The 23,830-nt window shown below is 36.6% G+C and overlaps 2 long non-coding RNA genes across 2 annotated transcripts in view; both read left to right on the top strand.

Annotated features, from left to right (window-relative positions):
• Positions 1-4,691, top strand: part of LOC119469135 — a 13,214-nt gene extending 8,523 nt beyond the window's left edge. The window contains exon 3 of the long non-coding RNA XR_005197950.1: positions 4,063-4,691. This is a non-coding gene — a long non-coding RNA (uncharacterized LOC119469135). The remainder of the gene's footprint in view (positions 1-4,062) is intronic.
• Positions 1-23,830, top strand: part of LOC119469134 — a 477,229-nt gene that overhangs the window by 230,334 nt on the left and 223,065 nt on the right. The window lies entirely within an intron of this gene.

The raw sequence follows: 23,830 nt of genomic DNA on the forward strand, positions 1-23,830 counted from the left end.
AAAAAAAAAAAAAAAATCCGAGGTGACTTAGAAATCGACCAAAGATATATTTATTCAACAGCTATTTGTTGTATTCAAATATCAGAGACACAGACTGACTTATCAGAGGTCATAGCTATTGAATATATGCCATGCATCAAGGATAATGCTATAAATACTGAAATAGTATTGAAAAAAGATATATCATGTTCTCAAATATCTCTTAGTATGTAGGAAACAAAGCTAAATGAACAATTACGAATCAGTGTGAGAAGTCCTCTCTCTGCTACAGAAACTTACTAAAATACCATATTTTTTACATTATCTTAGGTACTATAGTAAAGTTTGTTTTAACTCATTTAATTTTCCCCAAATCTTATTGGGTAGGTACTATTGTTTCTCCTAGCTGAAGATAAGAAATTCAAACAGAAAGGGGAAGCAGATTTTATAAAGCAACAAGACGTCAGAGGTAAAGTTTGAGCCTTACTTCAAAGTCTGTACTTTTAAATTCCAGATACACCATACACCTAAGATGCTGTTGGAAATTGCATTGCCGGAGAAAATACAGTATATCAAACTAAATTAAATAGCAAATGATTTTTAGCTGATGTATGCCCCACGCAATATGTGGTATGTGTTAAATTTTAAAATATTTGCTGTTTTGCTGAAACAAATTTAATTGTGTAGTCTATAGTTTTATTGGCTGAATCTGGCAACCATACTTGAAGTAGTAAGGAGTCTTGCCTTGGTATGAGAGAGACCAAAGATAGAGATAAAATGTTTAAGCCACTTTATTTGAATTGAGTCTTTTTTTTTCTGGCTTTATTCCCTGGTTGCATTCCAAATTTATGTGATAACTGTTACACCATGTATTGTTTTCTGCCTGATTTCATTATTATTATTATATCAACAACATATTCTTATGCCAAGAAAATTGTGTAAATAAGAAAGATAATAGAACGAAGATGAAGATAATAGATTATGTCTCATTGGTTACTATAAATTAAATGATGTAATGTACCTAAAATCTGGCTCTCGTGTCTGGCATCTAGCAAGTCCCCAGTAAAAGGTGATATTGGATGTGGCGGAGTTGTTACGTTGCTCGTGAATATTAATGTTTTTGCTACTGCTGCTACTTCTATAGTTAGTTATTACTGAAATAGTAAAGGGATCGTATTGATTCTCACAATAAAATCCTGATGTAGCCAGGGCTGAGAAAATGATGGTCATTTTCATGATGAAAGACTTATCAGAAGAACAGAGGTCATAGCCGTGACTCAGGTCTTCCTCATTCTAATTCAACTCTTAGTCTACTTGTTATCATAGATTTAGCATATATGGATATAATGGTTAATTTTATGTGTCAATTTGGGCTATATCTGGATGCCAGATACCTGGTTCAATATTATTTCTGGGTGTGTCTGTAAAGGTGTTTCTGGAAGGATGATCATTTCAATTGATAGACTGAGTAAAGCCAATGGCCCTCCCTAGTGTGGGTGGGTGTTATCCAATCCCTTGAGTGCCTGAATAGAACAGAAATGTGGGAGGTTGAGTTAGCTTCCTTCAGTGCTTGAGCTGAGACATCAATCTGAAGCTGTCTATAGTGGTCTTACTTCTGAGGCCCTCAGACAGATGAAATCTAGACCACTAGCTCTCTGACTCTTAGGAGTCTCAATTATACTGCTAGTTTTCCTGGTTCTCCAGCTTGCATGTAGAACTTCTCAGCCTCCATAATCTCATGAGTCAGCATCTTATATTAACTTTATCTAGCTGTCTATCTAGAACCAAGTAAAAAGTCAAACAAATGAACAAAACTCAAACTATCAATACATAAATTACACTGTACTTAATATGAATTACTCCTATCCTGACAGATTGTTTGCTGGTAAAAAACTGAACAAAGTATAATAAGACTATTAAATTCAACTGTTACTGAAATAATCCATTGTCTCACAAAAATTTGAAAAGAACGGGAGATAGATATTAAAGTAATCCTGGGAAACATTTTATTAAAATTAGAATGTTTAAGTGAAAATTCACTCATTCAGAGAATATATTTGAACATCTTTCTGTATTAAAACCTTCATTACAAATGGGACCTGTACACAGAAACATCAGTTTCATTTGTTATCCTTGAGAATTTTATAATTGGAGGAACAGAGAATCATGTAAAAGAAATAATCATGTCACCTGAATGACCTCAAACTCTGTAGCGTTCCGAGTACTCTTTCCTTAACTATCCCTATAGTAGTCCCAGTGCTCTTAGGTAGTCTAGTTCGCCCTTCACATACTTTCTGAGAATCCTGAGATATTTGCACATTTTCCACACACTTTTATCCATTGTAGTTTGTAGCTGCTTTCTGCAGACCACTGCTCCTGGCTTCTTCATCAGCTACTTTTGGCTAATTGAAAACATCTGTTTGTGTTACTATAGCTATGGCCCCTGTTCGTCTCACCCCAAGGTGTGGATCAAGGATACCACTTGATTCTTCAAAGCACAGATGACACAAGACTGTCGTGTTTAACAGCTTCACTAATACTAAAAAAAAAAAAAAAAAAAAAAAAAAAAAAAAAAAAAAAAAAAAAAAAATTAGCATAGAAAGATACTTACATAACTCCAATAGTTACATAACTCCAAGGGGCTCAAGACACATTAGATGAGAACCCTACTAATGGAAGTACCAGTAACTGGAAGAAGATCAAATGTAATATGGGACTTTGAATCACCTTAATATATGAATATATGAATGATGGAGATTATTCCTGAGAGGGTAGGTATGAGATGTCACCATATTACTTCTCTGCTTAAGAACTCTCCAGACTGTCTAGCAATGAAAGATAATTGGAGTTGAGGCTCCTCCAAAGGACAAACACCCCCTCAACGTCTTCCCCGGAAAACTTTATCGGTGATATGGTTTAGTTTTGTGAATCCACCCAATTCTCATCTTAAACTGTAAACCCCTATAGTCCCCACATGTCGTGGAAGTGACCTGGTGGAAGTATAGGGGTGACCTGGTAGGAGTATGGGAGGGGTGTCCCCCATGCTGTTCTCATGCTAGTGAATTCTCACAAGATCTGATGATTATATGAGTGCCTGACATTTCCCCTGCTTGCACTCATTCATTCTCTCTCCTGCCACCCTGTGAAGTGGTGCTTTCTGCCATGATTGTAAGCTTCCTGAGGCCTCCCCAGCCATTCACAGATGTGAGTCAATTAAACGTCTTACTTGCAAATTACCTAGTCTCTGGCAGTTCTTTAGAGCAGCATGAGAGCAGACTAATAGAACCAATATTTTTATAATCCATTCTCTTCTAGAAACTCCAAATACCAATAATTCTAAAATAATTCAACTCCTTGGCAAAGAAAGAGCATGCCTCAGAGCCTTTGCTTATATTGCTTTCTCTTTCTAGAAAGATCTGCCCACTCCACTACTTGGATAACTTTATCAGTAAAGTCTTACTAAAACTGTTTACTTTTCTTAGCCCATGCAGTCATCAGTCTCATTATTGATTTTTAATTACTCTTTGTTAGATTATATATATATAAAATAGCATGAAATGGGGTGGTGGTAGGGGGGGGTATGTTGGCTTAAGCATTTACTCATCAATGTACCTGATTATGCTAATAACTATGTGGATTTCCTAAGCCTAAGTTTTCTTATCAGTATTTTTAAAAAGATATAATAATAGTATATTAATAGAATTATTATAAAATCAAATTAGAAAACCCATAATGCTCCCATGAGGTATATAGTACAGACTAATTCAATAAACAATAAGTATAATAATTTATTAATGAAGTCTAATGAGGAAGCTGATTGAAATTTATTAAATTTTGAATAAGCTGAATTTTAAGCAAAATGATTTTGTAACACCCATATAAGGCATAGAAATTCTCCTGAAATTGGCCAACAATCTAATGGTAGCTCTTCCTACAGAATAGAAAAACTGTTCCATTGGTCTAGTAATCTATTGCTCTGAAGCACACCATCTCAAAACTTACTTGCTTTAGACAACACCAGTCATTTATTTGCTCACAAATAAGGTAGGGTTTAGCCGAGACAGCCCTTCTTGGAGCCACCAGACATCAGGGGAATCAATCAGCTGGAACTTGCAAGATTCACTTTTAATTTGGCTCACCCACATGGCCAGGCATGTGGACCAGGACCAGCTCTTTCTCTCCACATAGGTTTCTTCAAGGACTTCTTGGGCTTCTTCATAGCACGGCAGTTGGATTTCATGAGTAAGCATCTTAAGAGACAAACAATGGAGGCTGCCAGTTTAATAAAGCCTGAGCCAGAAGCTGGTACAGCATGACTTCCTCCATACTCTTTCAGTCAAACAGCCATAGAGCCCAGATCATGGAGAAAAACATAGACCCTACCTTTTGATGGAAAAAAAATTCACTGGAAAACTTTGGGGTTCTGTTTTAAAAGTACTGCATCTCCCTAACCTCCTGTAGTCACTGCCAGAGCCAGGGTTTAACTGCAGGCTTATTTGACGCCAAAGCTCATTTTATAAAGACTGAAACTGACCTGAGGAGAAATATAGCAGGTTTAAGTAATTTCCCATGAGGAAATGAAAACTCTGAATCCAAAGTCCTTAAATTACCTACTACACTGTAGTTCACAAGATGAAATGGACCAGTGCATGGCAGTGCATTTTTAAATTATGATGCTTTCTATCAATAAACTGCTTGTAAATATAAGTAAATTCGGATGTAGACTTGTGGTTTTAGCAGTATGGGCTAGACCACTATTATGAGCTAGAGAGGTAGTTCCAATATCCCTTGTGGTTAGATTGGTCATATGACTGAATTGTAGCTAATAGAATATGATTAGAAGTGATACAGACAACTTATAGACGTGAACATAAAATGCTTCCACAAGTTCCGCTATGAGTTTTGCTCCCTTCAACTTGGGAAAGAAGATAATCTCAAGGGTGACCTTGGGAACTATGAATTGTGGATGACAGAGCTGTCATAGTCTTGAGGGATAATCAAATGATAAAAATCATAACTTATGAGTGACTAAATGATATTCATCTTGAATCAATTCAGAACCATCTGTTTCTTTGCAAACAATGACTCTCTTACATATGTACATGTTTCTTGGATTTAGACTCTGTTGGGTTGTACTCTTTCTACAATTATAGCACATTGCTTCTCAGTCAAAATGAACTTTTCAGTGCTAGGTCATTGATATAATTTAAGTGTTCCCACCCAAACCTCAGCTTGAATTGTAACAATTCCCATGTGTCAAGGGAGGGGTCAGGTGGAAATACTTGAATCATGGGGGCAGTTTTCCCCATACTGTACTTGTGGTAGTGAGTAAATCTCACGAGATCTGATGGTTTTATAAATTTGAGTTCCCCTCCACAAGCATTCTTGCCTGCTGCCATGTAGGATGTTTCTTGGCTTTTCCTTCTTCTTTCTCCATGATTGTAAGGCTACCCTGGCCATGTGGAACTATGAACCTTGTTCCTCTATAAATTATTCAGTCCCAGGTATGTCTTTATTAGCAGCACGAGAACAGCCTAATACAGATCATGTATGGATGGGATGGAGGATAATAGACAGCTATCTATGGTTGGTCTCGAAGATATTAGGCTAGTGTGTGAGGTAACTTATAAAAATAATAATTTTCACTCAGGCTTATAAAACCAGACAAAGAGAAGAAAACTAGGATCTGGTAATATCTGGTGGATGTGAGGGTTTGGTTTCACTCTGAGCTTCCTAGCAGCTAAAGAGAGAGAGAAAAAAATAGCTCTTTTATTAGAAAAAAATTTATTTAAAGAATAAGCAACTATTTTGAAACAACTTCTCCTTTTTTATCAATGAAACAAACAGCAGCAAAATACTAGTAATGTAGAAATAATCCAGTTATACGATTTATTCAATATAAATGCTATAGAATTTGTCTGAAAATTATTAAGTATTCTGATCAATTTTGGATATTTCATGCAAAGTACACATCTTGAAATGAGGTAATAGGAAAGATTTGCTATAATTTTATATTAAAACTTTGCTATTTTAAAGGCTTTTAGGATAACCCCCAACCCCATAGTGGGGATTCTTTGGTACAACCAACAATAAATAGTAATATTTATTGAGGTATATATTAAGTATCTATTATAATCCAAATTAAATGTCAATTCGTTAAGCATTGCCTTCATTACTAGGTAAGCATTATTCCCCTTATGCAGAGGAAATGAAGGTACAGAGAGTTTAAGGGGATCACTCAGTGTGTTGTCGTAAGCTTCAAAGGGTAAGATGTGGAGTAAGCTAGGTCTTACTGTAGAACCCACAAGTACTTTTATTTTGTGTGTACACAATACCCCTTTTCTGCCACAGAGTCTAGAGTACATGAGAGCATAGAAGTCATAAGAAGAAGAATGAAAGAGAGGAAACAGGACAAGGAGTGACTTAAAGTGGTGAGGAAAAATGAGTGGTGTATTTGCAAGGGAAGCCAGAGCCTCCTTCTTATCCCCCCCCTTAGAGGGCTGTGTTTTCCACCGACTCATTGGTACAGATCTCATCACTCTCTTTTCTATGATTATTTCCAGGGTCTTACCTTGGGGATACATCTCAGGGAGAGCAGCCAGGTGGACTCAGCTGCTGGCTGCGTGGCTGTATTCATAACTAGCCATGGGGGCCCTGCAGACACTATGCCCCCTTCAGTGACATGAGAGTCCAGTAAGACAGTATTGCAGCCTTCCCCACATCATCTTCCCTGTAAACTCACATGCTTACCATCTGCATCGACTATTTAACTCTTGGCTTCTGCTGTCTTATATTACTATTGCACTGGTAAATGCTTCTCCCTCTCCCCTGCCTTTCCCTTAGGAAGAGAATCATGGCATCATACATATATTGCTATGTATTCTTATGTATTCCTGAGGCTTCTAGTATATATATTCCATGTAGTAAAAGCTTACTGGATAGAAGTATGTAAAATAGTACCTGAGCAAGATAGGATTTGAAGACCTTAAAGTTCCCCATTTCACTATTCTCTCAGCATCAAAACCTGAGGATTTACATAGTGTTTTAGAATGTACAAGTGATTTCACTTTAATAATTTTATGTGATCCTCACAACAACCCTGCCAGGCAAGCCATAGTGATTATATCTATATTATACAAGAAGGAAACTAAATCTTAGTGTGGTTAATTAACTTGGCCAAGGTCCCATAGCTGGCTTATAAAACATTTCTTGCATGAATGAAGGAAAGAAAGAATGAGGCACAATTAGGGCTTGAGACCAATTTGCTATGACTTCATATTCAGTGCTCTTTCCAATATGCTGTTTTGTCATTTTGACATCTTGGTTAACTAATTCCACCAAAGAATTTATAGCTTAAAATAATTTGAATGACACAACTCAGTGGTGGTAGGAGAGGCAAGGAGAAGAAAAGATAGCACATTTTTATTTCAGTAGAAGTTACTTTCAGGGAGTGCAGATGGGGCAAGCTGGTATGAGGCATATGTTTGGCAACTGGAATGTACATGCTGTCACACCCTAAAAGTAACACAGCATTGTCGCTGCCGCCTCTGCTTATTAGGTCAGCCTTTGAAGAACAAATTTTCAATTTCTCTTATTTTCCCCTCATTAAAGGCCTTGAAAATATAAGGTGAAAACTACCCATAAACCATTTTTGATCTTTCTCCCTCTCTCAGCTCTATGAATAGAACTGTCTTTTCCCTAAGCTTTAATCAGTGTCTCACTGAGTAAGTAGTGATAATCAAACCGATTTTTAATACTTTAACCCATTATACATAATTGGGCTCTTAAGTTACAGGAATAAATAGAAACGGATGAACCTTTAAATCCCTCAGCACTAAACGCTGTTTACCTGATTCACTTCAATGAATCAATCTCCCCATGTAATTCTCCCCCTCCCTGCAGCCCCCTTTAAAAAAATAAGACCACAATTAAATGTAAGGTGGTAGATCATTTCTTGCTGGCAATAATTATATGGGAGAATTTGAATCTCATCAGAAGGTCTAATTTGAAGTAATAAACCTTCTTGCTAATCTTATACCTAAAGTCAATGATCCCACTCTAATGTTGATGATAACGCAGCAGCCTAAAATAACAGACCGAATGAATGAAAGATAACCGTCACTTGAACTTTTTCCTGTGCATGGGTATAAAACACACTTATGAGGGAGACTGCTTCTAACTTTAAAGTTAGAAAAATAATTTGTTTATGTGTCAAGTGTTAGAAAATATCACTCAAGGCACCAGAACACCCTTGGAGAGGTAGAATCTCGGCCGTGGTACGCGACAGAAGTCTAGCAGGCTGAGACGGATGGTATTCCAGGCAGAAGAGATGGCAGAGGCCAAGTCAGCAAGATGGGAGGCCACACGGGCATGGTAATGAGTCTTACAGGCCTCAGATATTTGAAGGGAAAATGAATTGAGGTGAAGGCAAGCCTTCTCATTTTCTCCACTTTTAGAAGGTTGCCTGAGGTGTTTCAAAGATTTGGCTGCAGGGCTGAAATGCCTTGGGTGGTAATTTTTTTCCTAGTAATAGGAACAATTAAGTGTGGCCCAACTGGAGAATGACATGAATAGATCTGTGCTTTATACAGAGCTGCTTTGGCCATAGAATATAACATAGAGAAGATAAAAATTGGAATGGGGAGGAAACTGTTGAGAGGTGAGAGGCTAGAGTTAGGCAGTGACCTCTAGAGTGAGAATGTGGAAGAGTCCCTATTATGCTATAATGTTAAAATTCTGAAAATTGAGTGAATAGTCTGTGGGAATTGAAGAATTTTTGGTACCAGAAAATGATTATAATTTAAAAGAAGAAGATAATAGCCTTTCTTAGGTACAGAAGAGAAGAACGAGGTTGGAAAATGGGGACAGTAAGAGGATTTGTCTTTGGCGCAGTGATGTAGAAGAATGTTCACACTCTCATGCAGAGATGTCAGAGGATGCTAGGCAGGTGGTGTTAGTCATTAAGAAGAAGCAGGGCTAGTTGTCAGTGGCTACTGGGAGGCTAGAACAAAGCTGTGAAACCAAGTCTATGTAAAATTATGAGGGAAGAAGCGAGGAAAAACAATGGTACTTTGAGAAATGTCTAAATGTGAGGGATGATCAAGAGAAGAAGAGGCTGGAAACAACAAGCTTTCATTGTCTCAGGAGTTAGGGAAGAGACCAAAGGCCGATGTGCCATGAAAATCAAGGAAAGAGAAACAACTTCTTGCTAAGAGTTCTGGTAAGATAAAAAATGAATAGATTTGGCAATTAGAAGACCACTTATCATAAAATCTTAAAAAATAAAAGTTTCTAAAGGGAACTTTGGAAGTAAAGGCCTGCATGTTAAGATTTGAAGCATGCCCTTTGGAAAATTAGTAGTGAACTTAAATTATTTTTACCAGATGTTTGACAGTGAAATGGAAAGTGATAGACCAGTGCAGGTGAAGCCTCCAGGGGGTGCAGGAGTGCAGGGCGGATTTGGTTGCTATTTTCATTGCTTTCTTTGTTTGGCTATTTAATAGGATATTTGAAATTTGTGTATAAGGGAAAGAGAATGACTTTTTTTTTAAACAGGAAAAGGGACTGGAAGCAACATGTATTACACATTAAAGATGTTTTGTCAGTTAGGCATGTGTACTGACTCTTACATAAAAAACCAACTTAGTCCTGATGGTATCAAGAGGAAGTTAGCACACAAGTGTTACGGTGGACAATGATGGGCTGTGATGTCAAGCACTTTTCCAAGGAGATGCAGCTAATAGTCACCAGACCCATAATGATATTAGGTCAAGTAATTAATTTTTCCTTTTATTTATTCAATCCACAAATTTTCAATGAATACCAGTTGTGAGCCAGATGCTGTCCTGGGTCCTGGAAGTACTGTGGTTAATGAGGTAGAAATCATCTTTGCCCTCCTAATATGTATAGTCTTAAGGAACCACCAGAGGGTAAATGCAGTAGCTACCCCTTGATTGTGCTGAGGTAAATAATTCACACAAGACAGGTTGAAACTGTCTTGTGTGAATGAAATATGTGATTGAAATATGGTGGGGGAAGAGGATGTTTTCAAAGAACTATCTTTCTAAAAGAATCATTGTTACAGCTGTGACTTTGTCACCTCAGACCTTGAAACACTGCCTGTCTTTCTCCACCTTCAGATTCAGTTTTAGTTCTCTGAACCCTTCTCTCCTTCTCTTCCCTCCCCCTGCACTTGCATACCTCTGTGCTTTGTGTTTTCGCAGGTGCTGTTCCCTTTGCCCAGGATGCCCTCTCCCTACTGTATTAATCTGGAAAACTCCACTCATCCCATCAGCCTCAGCTCTCACGTCCTGTGAGACCTTTTCTGACATCACTAGGGAAATATAAATGAGCTCTGTGACCATCCCCTCTGTGCAGAACTCAGGTTAAAAAATGACCCCATGAGAGAGTGATAATATTTCTTCCCTCAACTAGAATCTTGAAGTCTAGAACTGTGTATTTCCATCCCTGTATTACAATGTGTAGCACACAGGAAGCCCTGGGAAATGTGTGTGAAATAAATAACTGAGCATGTTGATAAAGGAGCATATATTTTTAATATCCATAGAAGTGCAAATCTTTGCTGGATAGCATTGTGGGAATGTTTTTCCACATGTCGTGACCACATTTGTTTTGCATTTTAGTCCATTACCATAATAATAACTCTCCATTTGCAGCTTATGAATTTGAAAATAAATTGCCTTCCCTGGGAAATAGGAGGAGAAAATACTATTAAATGGCCATAATTGTTATTGCTTTAATAGTCACCTGTATATTATGAAATCTGAATAGAAAAATTCGACTAAAAGAACTGAAATGCTTAGTTCATTATTGAGTATGCTTTCTTTGTGGGATGATATTTTTACAGAAAATATTTTTCTATTTCATTAAATTGTATTTTATCTAACAAGAACATGAATATACTGAGTAGGCTTCAAAATATAGCAGAGCAAGTCAAATGCCAAAAAATTATCCCAGCTCTGGAACTAAAACTGCACAAAGAACAGAGTAATGACATTGGAAATGAGGGCTGGATGTGGCTTTGATTTCTCTCTCATACACATCAGTGCATAAAAACAGCCCAGTATGTTCAGAATGTCTTTCTTTCCTCCAAAAACTTGGCCGATTCCCATTCCATCTATTCCTCAAGGCACATCTATTCTGTGAAGCTTTCCTCGTATTCTCTCAGATAGTACTTCTATTATTTTGCATCTATATCATTTTGCTACAATAACTTATAGTTCTATACTTTATATTAACTGATGAGCTTCTAGAAGTCAGGGACATAGTCTTATTCATCCTTATGTAGCCCAGTGCCTGGTATATCACCTGCTCCATAGAATATGCTCAATAAATATTGAAATGGCATAGCCCTACCATGGTTCTAACGATTAGAAGTAACTCAAACATCATAAAGTTTCTGACCTTATTCTGAATTATGTATTTGGCTGGTTATAAGAAAACATTATATAATAAATTTTAAATTCCTTGGAAACATGGATTAAACCATATTCAGCATTAAATTGCTATCATTATTTTTTTAAGAAAACAAAGGTCCTTCCTGTACCATACACAACTATAACATCTATAAAATATTATTAACACTATAAAAGAACTTTCTCTTTCTCTCCTGACTCTCTGAAACTCCTACCTCTCTATTTCAGTTGGTAAGTGAATTGTATTCTCCTCACATAATGCATATATATGAGGAGATATATCAATATTTATTCTCCCTTTTTTTTTGTATTTAAGAATTGTCTTTTTGGAATCACCTACTATGTGCTGAGTACTTTGCATAAGTTATTACTAGTTTACACAGCACTGCAAGGCAAGAATCATTTTGGAGGATAAGAAATCATAGCTAAGAGACAGCATGTAATTTCAGAATCTGAAGTGTCAAAACACTTCTGAAAGAATTCAGCATTGAATTCTTTCTGTGAATTGGTAATAAAAATATTAACAATTGGTATGGTAGAGATACCAACAAATTACAATAGAATGCTGGCCATCTCAGGCTGCTTGAGCTAGCATTACATCATAAGGAGGTATAGGGTATTGAGAGTGGGCTAGGCAAGGCAACCTGGGTGGCACAGGCCACTCAAAAGTCTTGAAGCAGGAGCTATTTACCAACCTCCAATATTTAGACCATACAAGCATGTCCTGGCTAAATATCAGTTATGGCTAAGGGAAAAAAAATGTAAATAACTTTTAGGTAGTATAAAGAAAGAGAGATTTCTTTCCTCATTTACTTTCTTCACTGAGGCACCAAGAAAAAAGGCAGAGTAAAAAGAGGAAAGCATATACATTTGTTTAATATTAGTGATATGATTTGGCTGTATTCCCACCCAAATGTCATTTTGAATTGTAGCTCCCACATGTCATGGGAGGTACTCAGTGGGAGATAATTGAATCATGGGGGTGGTTTCCCCCATACTGTTCTTGTGGTAGTGAAAAGTCTCACAAGATCTGCCGGTTTTATAAGGGGTTTCCCCTTTCACTTGGCTCTCATTTTGTCTTGCTGGCCGCCATGTAAGAGGTGCCTTTTGCCTTCTGCCATGATTGTGAGGCCTCTCTAGCCATGTGGAACTGTGTGTTCATTAAACCACTTTTTACTTTATAAATGACCTTGTCTTGAGTATGTCTTTATCAGCAGCACGAAAACAGACTAATACAATTTGTTTTATATAAGACAGGAGGCTTCAGAAATGAAGACCTAAAGAAATTTTAAAAATCTGTATATTTTTATATTAAGTTTGATGAAGAGTAAATGATCATATAGAAAATAATTGGAGGACAAAAGGATAGGATCTAATGGTAATAAGCTGGGAGGAACTTAACAAGGACTGTTTGGATTTATCTTGGGGTATCTAAGTCTTTGACAGTAAGAATGTTCTTGTCCTCCAGATATACAAAGGAAACCTATGAAATGAAGGTTTTCTTCAGAGAAAGTCAGAAAATTATTTTAGTACCTGCCTTCAGGGAGAAGATGAGGGCAATTTTTTGCTTCTGCTGTTTCCTCAAATGCCAAGGTGCCAAATTTGGGGATATTGTGTCTGCAAGTCTATCAGTAATTAGGCTACCCCCACCTTCTGAGTGGTAGTCATTTGAAAGCAGTCAACATATAGATTTGTACATATCTTTCAAAACTTTTTATTCTCTAAGCCATCTTGGGGAAAAACCAAACAAAACAAGAAAAACATATTGTACTCGAAAAGGAACTTTTCAAATCAAAGGCTTAGAGAATAGTAAGAAGAATGTGATGATCAAAAATCCTGAGGACAACTATGGCAGCATTTGACCTGACTTCCTGACTTGATGTAAGAGACTGATACTAATTTAAAAAAAAAAAAAGAGAAGATGATAAGGGATAAAACACTACTTGAATTACTTGACATATTCAAACTTGTACACCTACACTATTGTGCAAAATTTAGCCCTAGAGAACTTGGGGATTTTGACTGTATTCTACTCCAGCTTGGAGTAGAATATGGAAAAGGTGCTATGAAGTTAGAATCCTTATGATCGAGTTCATAGCTTTTTTATTAATAAATAAAAATTTATTAATAATTGTTAATACTTATTAATATTTATTAATAATAGATTTATTAATAATAGATTTATTAATAATTAATAATAATCTTCAGATGAACATTTAACTGATTTTAGCCCCAGTGTCTTTCTTATCAATAATTCAAAAGAATGAATAAGATGATCTTTCATGTTCTTTTTCTGCTATGGCATTTTGATTATTTTGTATGTTTAATTTTTCTTCCTTTTATTTAGGAAATTACATCTTCATTATCTGTGTTATTCTTTCTAGTGCTACTAACTGAGAAACAGTGCAGTGATGTAGACAGTCCTAGACTGACAGTCACATGACCTAGGGTTCAGTTCAAATTTTGCAGAACATTGATGTGCAGATTGGAAAACTCTGTTTCTAAATCAACAGTGGAGAAGAGCATATGCAATAATCAATGCCTATACGTAGGACATTTTAAGAATATTCTTTCTCATTGGCTAATAAAAAAAGGTATACTCCAATAGCTAACTTCATTGTTTAGTCATTGCATGTTCATTCAGAGCATGCTATCTAATGGGGGAGAGAAAATAAAGCTAAGGTTACAGTCCAGTGTGATTTTTCTCAGAAAAGTTTTATGTACATGGTCTTCTGGGATTATATGGGGCTGTCTAAGGCATTTATAAACCAGGTATCAGAAGACAATGGGTTTGAAAAGTTCCAACTGGAATGTTGTATAGAGCTTAGAAGATGGATAAAAGTGATCTGGATAGCTAAGGCAGGAAATGACATTCTGGGAGAATACCTGCCAAAAATGGGAAGTATGAGACAATTTTAAGTTCAGGAGACATAAACCATTTTGAATATTTTGGATGGCGGAATCATGGTATGGCACAGAAGTATGACAGAAGATAAAGTTATATTACACAGAAAATTCTAAGCCTTTTATATAGCCAAAGTTATTGGATTCTATCTTGATGATTATAAGATTTTGAAAGATTTGAAGCAGAAAAGTAACCTGATCTGTTGTTTCAAAACAACACTACAAAAGAAGAACCTGGTATGTCTATGCCCTAAAGGTCTTTTTTTTCCCCATTAGTAGATAAAAGAAATGTTTTATAATTCTATATTTAAAATTTTTATTTTTTTTGAATTTTTTGAATACACATGATGACATTTTAATATATTCATATTTAGGAATAAGAAGAGTTGTAGAATCTCCCATACAGAAGAATTCTGCCTAATTTATGTAGATACTGTGTTCTCACGGAGGTGGTATAGAACTCCCCATTCTTAAACATAGGCTGCACGTAGTAACTTCTTTCCAAAAAGTACGGTAAGGAAAGAAGGGGAAAGAGAGAATCACTTTACAGTGAAGAAATCTGGCAAATGCTACCTCAGCTAGATAGTCAAGGTGAACATTAACAATGATAAGTCATTTCATAAACATATACCTTTGATATGATGTGATGAAAATGGTACTTTATGTTCTTCCTCCCCCAAAGCTAAAACCCCATACCTATTAAAAACAGCAAATAAATAAATAAATAAATCCAAATTAGAGGACATTCAGTGAAGTATCTGACAGTCCTCCTTAAAACTGCTAAGGGGCATCAAAAACACGGAAAGTCTGAGAAACTGGCGCAGCCCACAGGAACCTAAGGAGACATGACAACTAATTATAATGTGACATTCTGGATGGGATCCTGGAACAGAAAAAGAACATTAGGTAAAATGAAGACAATATGAATAAAACATAGACTTTAGTTAATATTAAAATATAGATATTTGTTCATTAGTTCTAACAAATGTACCATACTAATGTAAGATTTTAATAGTAGAGGAAACTGGGTCTGGGGTATATGTGAACTCTCTGTACTATCTTTGCAGCTTCTGTAAATCTAAGGCTATTCTAAAAATTTGTTTTACAAAGAGAGTTCCACTTAGGCTTACTTCACCGAAACTCTACTAAGTGCCATTTAGTGATCCATTAATGGATGAGAGAATAGAAATTGTTATCAAGAAAACAAAATTAGCATTATGAATTATGGCCACCACACTCAGCTAATTTTTGTATTTTTAGTAGAGGTGGGGTTTCACCATGTTGGCCAGGATGATCTCCATCTCTTAATCTCGTGACCTGCCCGCCTCTGCCTCCCAAAGTGCAGGGATTACAGGCATGCACTACCGTGCCCAGCCTAATTATTGTATCGAAAGTCTGACCATAACAGAAAAGAAGTTCAATGCGGGGAATAGGTTACAGCTCAGACCCAAGCCAGGGCACAACTTGGCCTGCCTTCCCCACTCAGACTTTCTGCCTCCCCCTGACCTGCTTCCAGTGGCTGAGCCCAGTTTACCATCTTCTTCTGAAAATGCCTTAGAAGTCTCAATCGCTCAGAGTGAAAGTCAAACTAATTCCTGTCTCCAAAAGAAGGCGACTTTTCTTCATTTTAATCTGAAGCCTTCTCTATCAGTTTGTTAGGGCATTCATAATATAATACCACAGACTAGGTGGCCAAAACAACAGAAATGTTTCTCAGCTCTGGAGGCTAGAAGTCTGAAATCAATGGACTGGTTTCTTTTGAGGCCTCTCTGCCTGGTTTCCAGATGGTTTCCTCACTGTGTCCTCAGCTGGCCATCCCCCATTCTGTTTTCTGTGTCCTAATGGCCTCATCTTAAGGGACATCTGTTATATTGGATTAGGGCCTATCCCAATGATATAATTTTACCTTAATTTCCTCTTACAGGCTCTGTCTTCATATGCAGTCATGTATATGAGGGAACATAAATCAGCCTATAACACCTTTCTTCTCAGTGTTCATTTTCTGCTGCAGGATAGTTTTTGCTAGGATGACTGATAGTATTAATAGGAATAGCCATTCCCTTCAGAGGTGACCTTATCCCCATGATAGGAGTATGCTATAGGACTGTAGTTTCAACTAAAAAAGAAAATAGCCACAAGATAGTCAGAAATAAGTATGTTATCCAAAGCTTCCAGTCTTAACTGATAACACGTTTTACTACACATTGCTTATTTTGACTACACTACAACACATGTAAGCCTGTTTTCTTTTAGTTTCTCAATTTTAAAGTTTTGTAGCATCTCCAGGTCACCTTTTCATCACTGTGCTTATCGTGTAATATTGTAAGTATCCGTTTACCTGTGTGTTTTCTCAAGTAAACTGTGAACTCCTTTAGTGGGATTGCATGAGGCCATTCCTGCATTTCTGTAAAGAGCTACCGGGGACTCAGTAATTTATAAAGAAAAGAGGTTTAATTGGCTCACAGTTCTGCAGGCTGTGTAGGAAACCGGGTGCTGACATCTACTCAGCTTCAAGGGAAGCCTCAGGAAGCTTACAGTCATAGCAGAAGGCAAAGGGGGAGCAGGCACATCACACGGTGAAAGCAAGAGTGAGAGAGAGGAGAGGTGGCGAGGGAAGGTGCTACACATTTATGCAACCGGATCTCAGAAGAGCTTCCTCATTATCACGAGAACAGCACCAAGGGCGTGGTGCTAAAGTATTCATGAGAAATCTACCCTCAAAATCCAGTCACCTTCACCAGGCCCCACCTCTAATACTGGAGATTACATTTCAACATGAGATTTGGGCAGGGACAGATATCCAAGCTATATCAGGGACTGTGTTTTATGGATTGTGGTGCATTTAATGCAGTGTGTAACACATAATGGGTGTATAGTAGGTGCTTAGTGGGATCACTACACTGCGTTCACTTAATGCTTCATTCAGTAAGCACATATTGAACACCAGCTCCTTACTAGGCAGCATAATAATGTAGGGGGGAAAAGCAACTCATGGGTTTCCTGTCCTTATCTCTCATAATACTCAGTCCAGCCATCCCAAGACAAGCTAATAGGTACTGTCTCCTTCTCTGTCTGTGTTTCCTCATGGCAGTAGAATTGTCATAGGTATCAAAATTCAGTTTGAGTGGCATAAACTACAGAGCTATCAAATTAGCACAAGGGATTAACTATCTGTTCTAGCTGGACCATGAATCTCTAAATTCTAGTCTCCACCTCTGTGGATTTAGGAGCTGGCCATCTTTTTTGTGGCTTCAACCTTGGACATTCCATAGTATATAGAAAAGGTTGATGTTATTATGAGGTGAAGTTCTTGAGCAATTTCATCTGTATTAACCTGACAGAGGCTCTGAATGCTAAACCCTAAACTGTAGAGGGATTCTTACAATAGACTGGAGCCCACAGGTTTTGTTATTCTTTTAATTGAAGGTATTTCACAATTTTAGTGCAGTCATTTGTTTCATGCCTGAGTGATTTAGGATAACTTTTTTTGGTATTCCCAAAATAGGAGCAAAAAGAGAAACAAACAAAAAATCCTCCTCTGCTTGTCCTATTGAACAATCTGCTCCTATTACATACCAGAAAGAATCAGAGACTATATCTTTACTTAAGTTGCAGACACACATTTTATTATGCAGTGTTGCACAAGAGTCTGTAATTTTTAGAGGAGAGCAATCTAACCCAGACTCCAAGATCTTTTCTATCAGGTTTTCTGAGGTTGGCCTGGATTCCATCCTTTGTATCACCAGGCCCAGGTGGTCTGAGGCACTAGATGGTTCTGGTCTGAGCCGGCAGAACATCAACCTTGTATTACCCTGGCTTCAAAAGATGTGCTAGGGGCCAGATGTCAGAGAAAAAGCATGAGTTACAGGCCGATGTGGCAAACTTATAACTCTTAAGAACAGATAGAGAACTAGCAATAATCATGTTCTGAAAGTATGAGACGAGATTTATGGGAGATAAAAACATGACCAGCTTATGAAATCTTCAAATAATTAAGACACTGGCAGACTTTATCCTACCCCCAACTGACCCCCATAGAGCAGGTTCATCCATGAAAGTCTATGATACATAGCATAAATCACTTGTTTTTTCTATATTGCCCAGTGTTTTTTTTTTTTTTTAAAGTGGTTTGCCTTTTGGTTTATAAATAATTTTAAACTTACAGAAAAGGTGTTAAAAAAAAAAAGAGTAGCACAAAAAGTACTCAATTCTCTTTACCCAGCCTACGCTATGGCCAACATGTTACCATATTTGATTTATAACTACTGTATACTTTCTGGACATGTATAGCTAAATCATACAAATTATGGACCTTTAAACCTAATGATATCAATATAATTTTCTGAGAATAAGAAGATTCTCTTAAATAGTGATAATACAGTTATTAACTTCTATAAATTTAATGATAACAAAATTTTTATTTAATTTACTTCCTGCATTCAACTTTTTTAAATGGTCCAAATACAGCTTTGATAGTGTTTTTCCCCCATCAATACAATTTTCAGTCTTGAGTTGGGTGTTAACATTTAGCTATCCTGCCTCCATACCTTTTTTTCCCCTGCAGCATCTCTTTTTTTTTTTTTTTTTTTTTTTTTTTTTGACATTTACAATTTTGAAAACACAGCTTCTCCTCTTTTCTTTAATAGAGGGGAGGGTGCTCCCTATTTGTTATTTATCTAACATTTTCTCCATAATTAGATTCAGGTTATGTGATGTTTTGTCCTTCTCAGAGTATCACATCTAGAGGTATATAATGTCTAACTTCTCATTAGTCATGTTAATTTTGATTACCTATCCAAGGTATTTTCCATTTTTTCCCAATGTATGATGGCTGGTGATTTTGAAATGCTAGCATTTTATCCATATACATTTGTTGGCACTCAGCTTTCTACTGTTAGCAAAGTCTTCTCGTTTCTTTTATGTATCTGTCATCTATCTTATCTCTGTATCTATCTATTCAAATGGATTTGAACTTAAATGCCATCTCCCTCTAGTCCTTGTTGTACTATTCTTATACCAAAGTACTGACTTATTTTTGAAAAAGAAAAAACCTTGTCTTTTTAAAAAGAGCTAGTCAATTTGTAATCTAATTTATACATTAATTTGTTAATTAGCTTATTGTGATGGTAATTAATGTGCAGTTTATGCCTTGAAGTAACTTTGTGCTATAGATTGTGCTTTCAAGGAGCTCACATTCTAGGGAAACATATAAGTATTCTAGAAAATAATTTACCACCACCTTGTATTTTTATTAAAGATCAATTAAAATATATGACTTTTAGACTACTGTGTCTGACTTAATATGAAAATATTGATATTTCTATCTGGGTTGAAGATGTTATCCATAATTTTCATAGATAAATAGAAACATTGCAATCAAACTCATCCTTCTCCAAAAAGATGAGGGAAGAAAGCTCCCTGATGTCTTTCTGTACCTTTCTTAAACTGTACGGTCATGTACTATGTAACAATGTGTTGGTCAACTGTAACCCACATGTATGATGGTAGTACCATAAGATTATAACACTGTATTTTACTATACCTTTTCTACGTTTAGATGCACAAATACTTACCATTGTATTACAGTTGCCTACAATATTCAATACAGTAGCATGCTGTACATGTTTGTAGCCTAGGAGCAATAAGCCAGACCATATAACCTATGTGTGTGGTAGGCTATACTATCTAAGTTTGTGTAAGTACACTCTATGATGTTTGCAACAATGATGAAATTGCCTAATGACAATTTGCTTAAACTATATCCCATCATTGTGCAACACATGACTATATTCAGAAAGAAGAAAGCTCCTAAATAAGACACATGGGTGATAATGCAGCTGTGTTTTAGTAGGATTTATAGTGATAAATTATATTTATCTTGATAATTTACATGATAGAAATTCTCTTTATGAAAGGGGTAAATGAGCTCAGAATTGGACCCATACATTTTATAGACACTATTTCTAAGAAGTTGAAACTGGGGTTCTCTGCATTTTTACAGCTGTAACTTTGACTAATAGTACTTCCTTCCAATCTTTCTAATTATCAAATGGTTGAGAATATTGGTGTAATAGCATAGAGCTTGGGAAGCTGAGAGCAGAACTAACATAAACAGTACAGTTCTGAAATACTAGGCTTGATTGGAATTTCTTCTGCAACTATGGGAGATAGATATTTGTACCTATTATATAGATGAAGAATGCAAAGTTCAGAGAAAGAAGTGCATTGGCAAAGATTATAGAGCTAGTAATTGACTTTGCCCAGGACAGACTCAGTTCTCGCCAGAACTCTGACTTTTCTTCACCACAGAGGTGTACAAGATTAGGTATATAAACACATGATAACTAGATATTCACTCTTTTGCAACTGTCTTGCCAAGACTCCAGGATTATCATCAGAAAAGAGCCTATTGATGAAGAATGTTAAGAGGTGCCTGTCCCAATTCCAGAGACAAGCCTAATCCAAGGCTTGCAAACAAATGTGCATTGTGCTTTATGTTTTCAAGCTGCTTTCACATTCATCATTTAATTTGGTCAGCAGTGATTTTATTAAAAAGAAATTTGTTTCATTAAATAGTTAACTTGATTTACTTTCATTAAACTAACAAGGAGAGCACAGAAGATGATATAAAACTCTACCAGGCTAAGGCCCTGGCTGATTGACTCAGTCTGTTGCTTTTGAATTACTTCTTTTTGAGCTCCCTCAAGGCAGCCGTGCTAAGCTGTGCTGTGTGTGATGCCTTGAGTCCCTCCGCCTCTGTAGCCAAGCAGGTGCCACCTGCCACTTGATAATTGGTCCAGTGTCTCCATATGGGTCTTGACAGAGCCATCCTTATAATACAGTGGCACTTAATTTCAGTGAAAAAACAAACTGGCAACCAGTTTAGACATTCAAGGGCTGGTCTCTCTTTGGTAGCACCTGCTTGGTAGAGCCTGTCAGGAGGTAGATGGTATTGGCATTTGGGAGTGGAGTCACCTTCTGGAGAAGTGGCTGTGCTTTCTCCATATGAGTCCATGAAATACTGGCATGTAGAAATGGTTTACAGAAATTACTTTATCTTTATGAATATGATATTTGTGATCTAGGAAACATTTCTTTTACCTGTATTGGAAATAGGAAAAGAAAGTAAAAGAAAAAAATAGGAAAATTAAAAGAGGATGTGAATACTTTCTGTGGTTAGATTGTTATTTTGAATATGTTACCTACATACCAAATGCCATGAAATCTGTTTAAAAACTCTCATTTGACAGCCATTTGGTTTTAAGTTGGTAGATTTTATTAACAACAACAAAAAGCAACAATGTCACAGCAGAAGGTTAGGTGGGTGTTCTAACTGGTACTTATTGATAAGTGGGTGCACTGTGGTCCAACTCTTGGGACAACACTCTTCAGAGGCTAGATTCAACCCTGAGGATCCGGAAACATGGTCACTATATCCAGGGATAATTAAGTTCATGAATATTTGAGTCACAGAAACCAATTTATTTCTTATAAAATGAATAATGTGGTTAACAAGCTACACCTCTATCAGGTGACCAGAATTCCATAGCAGCTCATCAGAGCAATGAGAGCTCCTCCAAATAATGCCTAAGATGCAACACCAATTTTTATTTGATGTTTAAGTTTCCTTTTAGTAGTTTCTTGGCAGAAAAGTTTTGTGATGTGTCTTTCAATGGAGTGTGGCAGTAGTCTATTACATCCACTGGCTGTGGAGTCAGAAAATACCTAAATTCTAATTCCTTTTCTGCCAGTTACTAGTTGTTTCACTCCAAGCAAGTAATTCAAACTACTTGAACTTTAGTTTCTGGAGAACTGAAATGGAAAGAATATCTTTGTAGGTATTTTCAAAGTTTTGCAGATAATATATATAAAGGATCTACTACAGAGCGTAGCATATAATAGGCATTCAGTAAGAGAGGGCTATCCTTATCAGCCCTGTCATCATCATCATCATTATCTTAAAAGCTACACTCTAATTTTAGTCATATTTTCATTAGATTTTTAGATTCTACCTTTCTATTCTTTCTATCCCATAAGGCAACTTCTGCTAATCTAAAGCATTATATATAGACTTTACAAACCTAACTCTCAGAGGAAAATACATCACCTAGTTATAGGAAACCTTCATGTAATTAGATACACATATATTGGCCGCTGCAAGGAGAGAGAGAGAGAGAGAAATAGAGTTTTATAATGGGAACTTGCATTGTGCATATTGATATTCCTTTATAGTAGATCAAATTTGACGAGAATCGAGACATTCACCATTCACTTTGGAAAAAGAGAAGAATAACTACTGTTTGTGAACACTCCTACCTGCTATACATGCTACCTCATTTTAATCTTCACAATAGCCCTAAAAGATTATTTCAGTCTTACAAAGGTAAAAATGAGAATAAGCAAAGTTAATTAAATTTGTAACTTCATACAATTAGAATATATTTAAATTGGGATTCAAACCCTAGAAAAGTTGCATTGTAATGCTTATTCTGTTCGTGATACTCTACCTCTTAGAAAATACAACCATTAAACTTCGAGGTGCATAGTTAATAAAGGGTCCTTATTTTTAACAGTAGAGTCCAAAGAGGCTTCATTTCAGTTTGATGCCAAGCTGTGTTGAAACCTTGCATATATTACCATGTCGCCTCTGTGAAATACTACTGATCTGTGTTATGGACTTGGATCTGAGGTCCAGCTCCACAACCCTTAGGCTCTACTGAGACTGGCCAAACTAATACCCTTGAAAATTTTCATTATGTTACTAACCAGCTAGTGGCAACAAAGAAAGAGGAAATATAATTCTTGTCAAATAATCATCGAATATGACTTTGTTGTAAAAGAATTGATGTTTCAGCGCTGTTCACAATAGCAAAGACTTGGAACCAATCCAAATGCCCATCAATGATAGACTGGATAAAGAAAATGTGGCACATACACACCATGGAATACTATGCAACCGTAAAAAAAGGATGGGTTCATGTGTTTTGCTGGGAGATGGATGAAGCTGGAAACCATCATTCTCAGCAAACCAACACAAGAACAGAAAACCAAATACCACATGTCCTCACTCATAAGTTGATGTTGAATAATGAGAACACATGGACACAGGGAGGGGAACATCACATTCTGGATCCTGCTGGGGGGTTGGGGAGCTAGGGGAGGGATAGCAGGGGTTGTAGGGATTGGGGAGGAGAAATACCTAATGTAGGTGATGGGAGATTGATGCAGCAAAACACCATGGCATGTGTATACCTATGTAACAGTCTGTACAACCTGTGCATGTACCCCAGAACTTAAAGCATAATTAAAAAAAAAAAGTATTGATGTTTCAGTTAACATAATAGCAGTTCATCCTATGCCTTTTATTAAGAGTTCTTTATACTAAAGAACCAGAATTGCAGTGGGTCTATTTATTTGTTCGTTCCCTGGCAAAGTAGTAATATTTTACAAGTAAGAATTTTCTTTTCAGGACTTAAAAGAGGATTTTATGAATATAGCACCATTTTAATAAT

This window comes from Cebus imitator, unplaced genomic scaffold, assembly GCF_001604975.1.
Source record: "Cebus imitator isolate Cc_AM_T3 unplaced genomic scaffold, Cebus_imitator-1.0 Scaffold578, whole genome shotgun sequence".
Classification (NCBI taxonomy): domain Eukaryota; kingdom Metazoa; phylum Chordata; class Mammalia; order Primates; family Cebidae; genus Cebus; species Cebus imitator.